The following is an 11,490-nucleotide window of genomic DNA, read 5'->3' as shown; positions in this document are numbered from 1 at the left end:
ACCTGCAAGTACATGTTCTAATACTTCTGTCTTCTTAAAACCACACCCAGATTTCAGTGGTATCTGTGGAATGCTTTCAGAATAAAAGGAACTGTACTTTCACACACTTTATGTTTTATAATATGAACAACCTGGACAGGGTCACGAATAGAACCGCCTAAAAAGTGACAGAAGACGGGTTAGAGGCATAAAGCAACAGGTCGCAAGGACAGTAAGAGCAAAGTTGTTTCTCCAAATCCACCCTAAAAAGTGAAAGAACAGAAAATTCTGAAGTTTGAAAGTAAAAGACTATCATATAAAAAATAAAATAATCCTCTTCATCAGGGTTTCAAGATCTGACTGCAGAAATTTTAGCAGGCCATACTGAATCCTAGCACAGAAAAATCAGATGGACTAGTGGTGAGAAAGTTCCAGGAAAACGGCAGTAAAACCTCCACTTGTAAGAGGACACACAACCACTTGTCGAAGGTGATTGTAAACCACATTCTGGAGAAATTCAGAAGATTCAGGTTCCGCTTCCAGATGGTGATGACAAGGAAGAACCGCTTGGATGCACGCTTCTAACTGAGTCACCGGCATTCTAACACTGCAGCGGGAAAAGGAGGCCTTCAGTCAAGAGCAGAGGTGTTCCTGTCGTGTTTCGCAGGCCGCGCCTCGGGGACTCAGCGCCCTGCAGCAGTCCGGCCCCAGGCGAGGAACCACAGCGTGGCCCCCCAAAGCAGGAGGGGCACTGTGCTTGAGAAAACCCACCCCTGATGGGGGCAAGAGGGGCTGGTGGGGTTGAGTGAACCTATAAATGCCCACAGAAACACACCTGCATTCATTCAAGTGATACAACCAAAAGTAGCAGGCTATTTTGCAAAATTTCAATTGTCAGTGGAAATTTTACCTTTCCTTTCTGCTTGTCCCCTGCACTCTGAGACAGGCTCAGGCTCTCTCACACCTGCAGGTCTGATGCAATAGTTGTGAAGTCATTTTACTTTGCTGCAATAGTCCTCGCTTCCCGTGTCACTCTGTCTGTCCTCTCTTAACACAGTCGGATGTCTCTCCCTGAGTTTCTTGCTCCTGCTCCTCAGATCCTGAGATAAAGGGCAAGTGAAGACACATGACCAGAAAAGGCACTGTGGACTTGAACAAAGTCCTCAGTGACCCCCTAGGTGAGTGCTGCCTACCTGTCAACTTCAGTTCTCAAGGTTCTGCCCAGGGTGACATCCAGCCAGGAGAGTGGCCCAGGCCAATTAAAAGCTGTGTGGCTTGGGTGCGGGGACAGGTGCAGGAGCTGTTTCTGGAGCCGGGCCCCTCCACACCTCTGCTCCCCTCTCTCCCTAGGCCCAGCTGCCAAGCCCCCAGCCTCCCTGATCTTCTGCATTTCTCTTCTACTCTACTCCAAACAATTTCCCTCTTCCTTTTTTCCCAAATTATCCCCAGCTGGAGTGATTTTTCAATCACAGTATCTGAAAAAATTTTCTGCCGCCGAAAAAGAGGTCTCCAGAGGTCAATGCCCATACGCTGTTTCCTGAATAGAGCCCCAGGCTGGGGGGACCCTCACCAACATTCCTGGGGGCATTAGACATGTTGCAGGGTCAACCACCCTCAACAAGAGTTTGCTGAGACCCCAAGGCCCGCACAGCATCCCTGCTCACAAAAATGTAGTCAGCCCACTTATCAGTTATTAAGAAGCAAAAATACAAAATTGCTTATGTTTCTTACTAAAATTATTTATGAGATGGAAAAAGAAATTGTAATAGGGAAGAAGAAATCTGACTCCGTGTTGGATCTGTTCCTTTGGCTTTAATCCTTTGCCCTGTTTTCTAGGCTCAGACTAGTTAGCTCTACACCTTTTGTGAAAGAAAGTTGACTTTAGCCTGAAATATACAGGAGAGCCTATTCTCTGGGCTCTGATCTTTAAGGATGTTAGCTCTTCTGCACTTATGTAGAGAGTTTCAAGTTGCAAAATAAAGAATAACCTTATTTTTGTTGAAGGTTTTACAGGGGCACCATGATTTCACCCACATGGACAGCTGCAAGGACAAAGGACACCAAGGACAAACAATTCGTACAGCAAGAAGTTTGCAACAACCAACCACACCCCCTCCCCTTTGCAGTATAAAAGGAGCATGAATTCTGACTTGGGGAAGAGGGTTCTCCAGGAAATCAGTCTGACATCTTCTGGGTCTGTCAGCTTTTCAGATAAAGTCACTATTCCTTGCCCCAACACCTCATCTCCCAGTTTATTGGCCTGTCATGCGGCAAGTAGAATGAGTTTGGACTCGGTAACAAAATACTTTGGAGTTAGTATGTCTCCACTTCTTCCTCATTTCCAATATGTAGCATGCACATCATTTATGATCTAGTGAAAATAATTCATCAAAGACAACAATAACAAGAAACTCACCTAGCTATCAACACTGAAGTCACAACCTATTAATTTTACATGCCATTTAACAACAAAACCAAAAAACTTAATATAAAGGCTTGATTCCATGGAAATAAAATTATTTCTAGTCCTACAAAACTTTTTCTTTTCTATTTTCTTTTGTTTTCATTATTGAAAGGAAAATAAAAATCAAATCATTTTATTTCACGTATTTTTGTTATAGCTACATATTTTAAATACTACAAAGAGATTTAAATTGCAACAAAATAGTTCACATATTAGTATAAATATATATATACAATCAATGGGGATTAGGAAAAGAATAGACATTTACTAAAAACCCACTGCACATCCAGTCTTTTACAAGCATATCCTGGAATATAAGCTCCATGATCCAGGGGTCCCCCACCCCCATTCTCATTGCCAACTCCCTTAGTAATCAACTACCAAGGCACCAGCATAGAACCACGCAATCAGTATTTTAGGTATAAGTGAGGCAATTAGCTCATTCAATTCTAAAACAAAAACCCTAAAATAAATACTGAACTTATTTACAGATAAAGAAAATTGGACACAAATAAGTAAACTTTCTTCCTCAACGTCACGAAGCTATTAACTGGTAAAGGCAAGATTTGAACTCGTCTGCCTGATTCTAAAAACTAAGGTGGAAATCCCATTCCACTTGTGATGGTCCAGCAGCACAAACTATCACCCTATATTTGTTCAGATCAAGCCTTACACAGCCTGAGACAGCACCCCTTTCCTATGGAATTTGAGGGCAAATGATAAAAATAAGGGTTTTATATCCAGCAGTTTTCTTAGGTCTCATTTACATAAAGTGTCAGCAGGTCAGCAGAAATACTCTGGGCAATGTGAGTGGGTCCAGAGCTTTTTGCTGATAAGAAACTCAATCTATCAGGATAGAGTGACATTCCCATGAGAGGCCACATGGACATAAACTAAAGGCAGCTGAGTAATGAAAACTAGCAAGACCCTGGAACTCAAGCAAGAAGGATACCTGCCATCCCACACCCATTTGCCTCTTCATCCATGTGGACACAATGTCAGGAGACCCAGGTTCTTGTCCAAGTTACACCATCATGGATTCTCACCCATAAAAAGTTACAACTCTATGCTGTCTTAAGTCCTTTCCAACTCAAATATGATGACACCAATATCTAAGCAGAATCTCTATGTCTCCACTTCCTCTCTTCTAGTAGGAGAATAATTCTATGGCCACAGAGAAATCCAATAAAAAACCATGCATGAAGCCAGGAGAAAGTCTGCTTAAGAGACTTTGCTCTCACGCTCAGTGAATGAAAACTCAGAAGAAGTGGTCCTTCTCCCTCAGGAATTGAGAGGTAGCCAGATGTGTGTGTGTGTGTATGTGTGTAAGTCAAATACAGTCAAGTCTGGGATGTGAACAGATTTTTTTATGTCACTGTCATTTCTAGGGAATGAGCCAACTTTTAAAGTAATTTGAATCTAGTGTTCTGAGAGAGTCTCAGGATATTTTGGTGGAGGAAGGGAAAGGAAAGGAGGAGAGGTAAATGAAGCAAAGGAGTAAGTATACTGCTAGGGAAAGGCAAAACATTAATTTTGTTCCTACTGGCATAACATACAAATTAGGAACTGTCTTTCTCCCGATGTCTTGTCGAGCACTGAGTTGCAGAAGAAGCGACAGCCTATTTCTCACTGAGCTTGTGACTATACGTGACATCTTGTAGACACAGATAATTTACCCTGAACAAATGCTAGCATCAGGTTGTAATTCTCCTGTTTTGAGAGACAAGAAAACAGGAGTTCAAAGAGGGTAGATAACTTGACAAAAGTCAGAGGACCAGTAAACAAGAGGGGATGAATTCAAACTCAGATCTGAATGCAGAGTCTCATCTTCCCACTCCCAGGACTGGAAAATCCTTAACACACAGGCTACCCAGCTCCCCTGCATTGTTCCTGGCACCAAGCATTTCCCATGGCAGAGGTCTCCAGTTCTCACAGACACAGCGCTCTGTGCAGCCAATGACCTTCATCGGATCTTGATCACCTACCTGCCACGCCCACCAGGCTTCACCATACAGGCAGGAAAGCTGGCTTTCAAGTGCATACGAAGCCACCCCCTGTCTAACCTGGGTTCTTCTGGGGCTTCTCCAGCCTAAAGGCAGCCATGAAACTGCTCACAGTTTGTACATGAGCCACACTACCTCTCTCCATCTGTCTCCCCACCTATACTAATACTTAGCTATGACCATTTTGAGAATCTTGGAAACAAATTTTTAAAAACACAAAAGAAAGGATTCTGGAACAAGTACTTAATACTTACAATTTTAAATGACAAGTTACAAAGTGAGTATTTACAAACCGAATCTGCCTTCCTAGGTGTCAGTTTGAACAGTTAAAATATATAATAGCAAAAAATTTTCACTTACAAAATTAACAAAAACATCAACAATAATCTGGAATAAACTCTAAAACAATGCCCATGTTGTACATGGAGAAAGTACAGGACTGTACTGAGTGGTAAAGTAAGAGGTGTGAATGTAGAGACATCAGCATATTGTATGGAGGAAAGTAGTTTTGTAAAGGTGTACGTTCTCCTAAATATAATTCAAAACTTACTAAAAAATCCCATGACAACTCTTATCTGTTTTTTTTTTAACTTGAAAAAAGTATTTTAGAATTCTTCAGGAATAATAAAGTCATAATACTAGCCAAGAAAATTAGGGATGGACAAAAGAATCAAAAAAAATCGCATTGTCAGATATTAAATAAATTTTTACAATATGCTAGATATAGCACTGGAATAAGAAAGTAAGATTGACAGAAATAAGCCATGAGCTCAAAAAGAGACTCTAGTATACATAAGTATTTTTTACAGGTGGGATTTCAAATCAAAGAGCCAAGTATGAATTTAATAATTGTCTTGGGACAATCAGAGAATCACCTGGAAAAAACAAATTCTATTCCAGTCACAATGACCACAAGAAAAATTACAGATAGTGATGTAAATATTAGAAAATAGTAATAACAGCAAATACAACTCTTTGCTCATATTAATTCAACTTCTCCTCTCTATAACAAGTACTATTATCATCTCCATCTTAGAGATTAGAAAAACCTACAGAAGAGATATATATCATTATAAGAAAGTATTTCTAAGAATAAAATCAAGGATAAAACCCAAAGAGAAGACATTAACTATCTTAAGTTTATTTTGGGCCACAACAAAAATAAACCTACTGAACAAAATGAAAGGCAAGATATGACAAGTAAAAGCTCTGTGATACATGTTGATGAAGACAAGGGGTTAATGTTCATAACATACAAAGAGCTGTCACAAAGCAACAAGAAGCTCCCTCACTTAAATGTGTGCAAAGGACAAAAGGAATCATTCACTTTTTAAAAGTCAGATGGCTAATGAGTGAAAAATGCTCAATACATCTCTGGTCATCAAGTGCAAACTAAAACAAAGAAAAAGCACTTTCGCTCATCATATTGGCAAATGTTTTTAAAAGATATTCTAGCTAGTGTCCATCTTTGAGAGAACAAACTGTTAGCGATCTTTTTGGAGGACGACATATCAATCGATATGTAAACTCTGAAAAACGTGTGTACACACACACTGAACTCCACTTTTAGGAATCGTTTCACTTAGAAAAAAAAAAATCAGTTCAAAAAGATGTACTCATCAGAGCATTTACACAGCACTTTTTACAATGGTGGGAAGAAAAGCTGAAGTGAAATCATATCCAGCGATAGACAATTTGTTACATAAGTTATTCTACATCTTTTCATTCCCCACAGGAGAAGGAATTTCTAGAGTCACTTGAAAGGAGCCTGTGATGTATGTAATTGTCACATCCAGGGACTGAATTTCCAGAAACCTTAACTAAAGGAATACTCATTCAAGGTCACAGGAATGTTTGTACAAGAAGGATGCCAGTCAAACACCATTTCTGACAGTGGAAAATGGAGAAAACTTAAGTATCCACCATCAAGACAATGATACCGTAAATCAAGGCGAGCTGTAGGCACTAAGGGGCCAGCGTTTTGGCGTGGTCCAAGGCCTTGTCCACAGTACTTTCCCACCGAAGGTGTCCTTGCACAAGAGACCAAACCTACATATCAGGAGACCCCTCTACTCTATCTGAAAGGACCGGGTGAATGTGGAGTGGGAGGAAGTCTATGATATACCCCTGAGTGAATAAACCGAGCTGCAGAAAACATATAGTATGGCCTTATTTTTCAATAAAGCATATAAACACACACATATAGATAGATTTCTGATATACGTGTATGTATGAATGTGTATATATATATGACATAGGCATAAAGGTCATGACATATATACACCACATTTTCAGCAGTTTTTACTCTCAGGAAAAAAGGGGAAGGGATGTAGGGGCTTTTTGGTACCACCACAGTTCTCTTTTCAGTACTTCAGTTAAGTATACTTGGAATTTCAAAGTTTATTTAAGTCCGAAGTAAAATGGAAGATGCCTCCACAAGACAGAATGCTATACTGGTCATTAAAAATCATGCTAGGGGGGATAGAATATTGTAGAAAAACGCGTAATAAGCACAATGGAAAATGGAGGTCTCCACAAAGTAAAAAGTCACAGATTGCTCGCTGGTTTTTATGACAGAGGAGATACACAATGATGAAAAGAACAGAAAATAGATGTTAAAGTGTTAAATATTATCTCTGAGTAGTGGGATCAGGATAGACACTTTTGCCCCTTTTTTCAGACTTTTATATAAAATACACATTATTTTTCATCTAAAAAAAGCATTTTTAGATGTCTAGTACCACACATTGAAAAAAATACACGAGTATTTACAGAAACAATAACTAGGAGACACGGCAGCAGCGCCACACAATGTAGAACGGGCGATCCTGATTAAAACCATGCAGTTACATAAGGACCCACAAAGTGAGAGCACCTGCTGTAACAGGGCGTGGCCCCCTTCTATTTGTCAGTTGTGTCTTCGGGGCTGAGGCAGTTCTGAGCACGGCCAGTGTCAGTGCTGGTGTCTGGATGGATGCCACTGGAGGTGAGGGCACCTGCAAGCCGAGAGGAAGAACAGAAATCATCCTCTGCTTTTTCTGTCTTGTTTCTTTGTTACTTTTAAAGAGAGGCATAAATAAGATAAACTAAATCTTCCCTACTGAAATTTCAGTAATGAAACCGTTTTCAAAGTGTTCACAACTTATATTCTGCCTATAACTGTCTTTTCAACAAAGCATCATATTTATTAAATGTTAATTAATACACTTAATTAACTACCTGTTAAAACCTATTAAAGAACATGAAATGCACTACATGAAAGCACCACGCCTGCAGTAACTACCTTAGCGGTCTTCACGGCAGTGCAGTCAGCCCCCACCATCCTGTAGCCCTGAGCTCCTGATGCTGGTAAGAGAGCACGCTGCCACCTCAGATGGACAGAAACGGTGAAAGTGTTTTCTGAAATGTGCAGCACTGACAAAACATAACTGACAAATCCCAGGCTCCTTTGAGGCTGTCATTTTATGTTTTTGACCAACACCCTTCAATGAGCAGAACCACCCCATTTCCGAGTCATGGGACTCACGTAGGAAGCACTTTTGGAGAAATTTCCAGGTATAGAATGTAACCAACTATACATAGATCTCTGAAAATATAAAAGATTCAATACCCTGATTTGGAAGACACTCAAAATATTCTCCTAAGCCTTAGTAGCTGGAAAGGCTGGGCTTCTCCTAAGCCACTTATTTATTTCACAGCCAGTGAGCATCTCCCACAAACCCTGTTTCCCTGTGTCTGCTGGGAGCCACAGGCACACTCTTGCTGTCTATCATATAAGTCACAGGGCAGACGCGTGTGTCTCACGCCTGCAACCCTAACACAGGCCCGCCTCCTAGCCTCACAGTTTGAACTTGGCCCCATTTTCTAACCTGTTTATTTGGTATCTGTTCTTCTGTAAGCTGCCTGAAATGCTTTTTGGAACAAGTCAGAAGAATGAGTGGGTAGAGAAATGGACAGTTGGACAGGTGAGACGTGGGCAGACAGACAGAGAGACTCCAAGAAAAGGGGAACAAAGAAAATTCCCTATGCAGAACCCTCTTTTAGTCAGGGAAGAAAACCGCCACGGAGACGTGTGAAGAGGCAGGTGGCTTAGGGCTGTTTCCTGGATTCCATGAAAAGTCACACCAAGAGATGAGAGGGTAGAACTAGAAATAATAAAAGAAAAAATCATGCATGCTTGAAAAATATATCTACAATATGTACTTTCTAAAGAATAGTTTCAAATCAGCAGGGCCCAATAACACAATCCTTGGGTATTTACAGAAATGAGAATCCCATCTCCAAACCACAAGGCATCCCTTAGGAGCACTGAGAGTCTTCATGGGGCGGTCTTAAAGCCGTCACCGCAAAAGCTATGCTCTCCTGCACTTACGAGGAACGAGCAGCTGTGCTAGGGCTGCCCACGCGCATCACTTACACCCCCCAGCACATCTACTGGGGGGAAGCCTAGCGAGCCCCGTCTCTGCAGGACAGAAAACTAGTCCGAGAGACGCTAAGCCGGCCTACCAGTTCTCCATCTCACAGGACTGGTCATTCCAGAGCAGGACTCGAACTCGGACCCACGTTTGTAATCACGGTTCTACCGTGCTTTGTGTGCTTATTTTGTGTATAATACATTTGTTTCTGGCATGAAAGGACATTTAATAAATGATCGGTTGTCTTGTCTATCTCATTAGCTCACAATCTTTGTATTTTTGAATTGTAATATTTTCCCCTGGAGAAAGGAACGGAAAGAGCAGTGGTCAGAATGAGCTGGGGCTCCATTCTTTATCTGTTACCTCATCTCATCCAAGTCCCCAACCAGGGAGAAGGATCAAATGTCCTCTTCATCTTTTAAAGAGAGGTCTCCAGTGATGCTGACTTACTCAAGTCCAAAACCAAGTCTGGGGGAAGGGCACATGCAGCAACCAGAGCAGTATCATGTATAGGAAGGTGAAAAGAGCTCAGGGGGTCAGCCTGGTTTAATTTCAATCGATAAAAGTATACCACACACTAAAAATACTAGCATGCAATGGATTGGCTCTTTCTTGACATCTAGCAAGTTTCCACAGCCCACATGTAACATTATCGTGAACGAGTGAAAGGAAGAGTCCACAGATAGGGAAAATCAATGCCACAGGCAGGCTGAAACCCAGGCTGGAGGAAAGGAAGAGAAAGGGCATAGTTAAGAAAAGGGGAAAGTCTGGGAAAAAGATATCATCACAAGGATTCTCAAGCATCATTCAGCAATCATAAAATCATTCATTCAAGAAAGAGTTACTTAGGTCCTATTTTGTGCAAGATTTTACAGAGGGCAAAGAAAGACCGCAGCATCCATGGTAGCAGCAAGTGGCGGGGCTATAATACAGATCTGATTCCGGTACCTTGCACACTTTTACTCAGTATAAAGGGAAAAAATAAAGTAAAGTAATACTATGTAAACTTTACACATTGTTGAAAAAAATTAAAGAAGACCTAAATACCTGGACAGACAAACCACGCACATTTCTGGATCAGATGACAGCGCTCTTGGAATGTCAGTGCTCCACAGAGCGATCCATATATTCAACGTGGTCTCGATCACAATCCCAGTGGGCTCCTCTGCAGTAACTGACTAGCTGCTGCTACAATTCATATGGGAATTCGAGGGTCTCAGTAACCAAAACGTACTTGAAAAAGAGGAACAACGTGAGAGGACTTGTAATTCTCAATTTCAAACCATGCAACTGTATCTCCAGGTGAGATTAGATGCCATTTTAAGTTATTACTGTGTTTATCCTTATTTTCTAAATTCTCTACAATGAATATAACTGTTAGAATAAGAAAAATAAAACGTAAGGTATCTTTTAAAACATGCACAACGATTCATTCATTGGGAAAAAAATTATTTTAACTATAAAGAGATAAACAATTTCTAGTGAAAAAGACTACTTAAAAACAAGGGTGCATTTACATTTTTCATAAATTGAAAACTGAAAAGCACAAACACATCAAGTTTCTAGGGAGACCTGTGAAACATATTAGTAGTTATTTTCAAAAATTCTAATTGAACAATGAAAACTCAAGAAAGGGAAAATCGTGATTGACAGCCAACTGCAAACACATGGAGAGCAAAGGCCTAGAAATCACAGTTCCTTTAAATCTGCTACTAACTCAATAGGAGAGGAAATTCCTCCCTGAGGGGACAGTGGAATCAAATGCATAAGACAGGATACACAGTACAAACTGCACTAGAATCTGGGGTGATTTTCTTAGAATAATTCTAAAGTTACACCATTGCTGAAAAACTATAAAAACACTGACAGACACAGTAAAACACACAGTCATATATATTATGTAGAATCATATGAAGTCTGCACCCATGTTACATAGAAATACAAACATATTTGTGCATTTATAGGCACTGATTACTTTATCTCAGATAGAATATTTCAACTAAAACAAAAAATCAATAATACACACCTCTTGTCAAATCTACTTGATAAGTTACTCTGCTATGTAACCATAATGTGTCTAAGATAGATCTAAAATTAGTGAAAAAGATCTTTGTATGGTTTCTTGAATTCTTCTCAAAATTCCAAGCTTAATTTTAAAATAAATCTGAGCAGTATTTCTGTATTATCTTTTCCCTTGTGAAATGAACAACATAGTCTGTTGTCAAAATTCTGTCCTTACAATGATTCACGAGCACCGTATCCTCACAAAACTGCTGGACAGCAAGGCGCTATCCAGACAGTGTGACCAAACAAATGAAACACAAGGAAGACAGTGACCCTATTCTGGAGGGCATATAATCTGTGTCAACACCGGGTTTTTATTTGATTGGTTTGATTGGGTAGCAAGATGAAATCAATCAAGTACTTTCTTCTTTGAGCATTCTGTAAGTCATGACTCTTTTCAGTGTCATGAGCAGGAAAGAGTTAAGCATGACTTGATTAGGTCAAATAGCAACAATCATCACCGGAGAGTGAGTAATAAAGAAGTTAACTGATAGCAATGCTTCTGCCTACATGAGACCTAAAATAAATCTACACTGATATCTGAAAGGAGAATGAGGAGATGAGG

The 11,490-nt window shown here is 40.3% G+C and overlaps 1 pseudogene; it reads right to left on the bottom strand.

The window, feature by feature from the left end:
* Nucleotides 1-1,478: 1,478 nt before the first annotated feature.
* The window catches only part of LOC141579011 (trafficking protein particle complex subunit 9 pseudogene), a 97,080-nt pseudogene continuing 87,068 nt past the window's right edge, over nucleotides 1,479-11,490 (bottom strand).

The sequence above is a fragment of the Camelus bactrianus genome, chromosome 11 (genome assembly GCF_048773025.1).
Source record: "Camelus bactrianus isolate YW-2024 breed Bactrian camel chromosome 11, ASM4877302v1, whole genome shotgun sequence".
In the NCBI taxonomy this organism is placed as follows: Eukaryota; Metazoa; Chordata; class Mammalia; order Artiodactyla; family Camelidae; genus Camelus; species Camelus bactrianus.
Note: the sequence above shows the minus strand (reverse complement) of the source record. Positions and strands in the feature narration are given on the sequence as shown.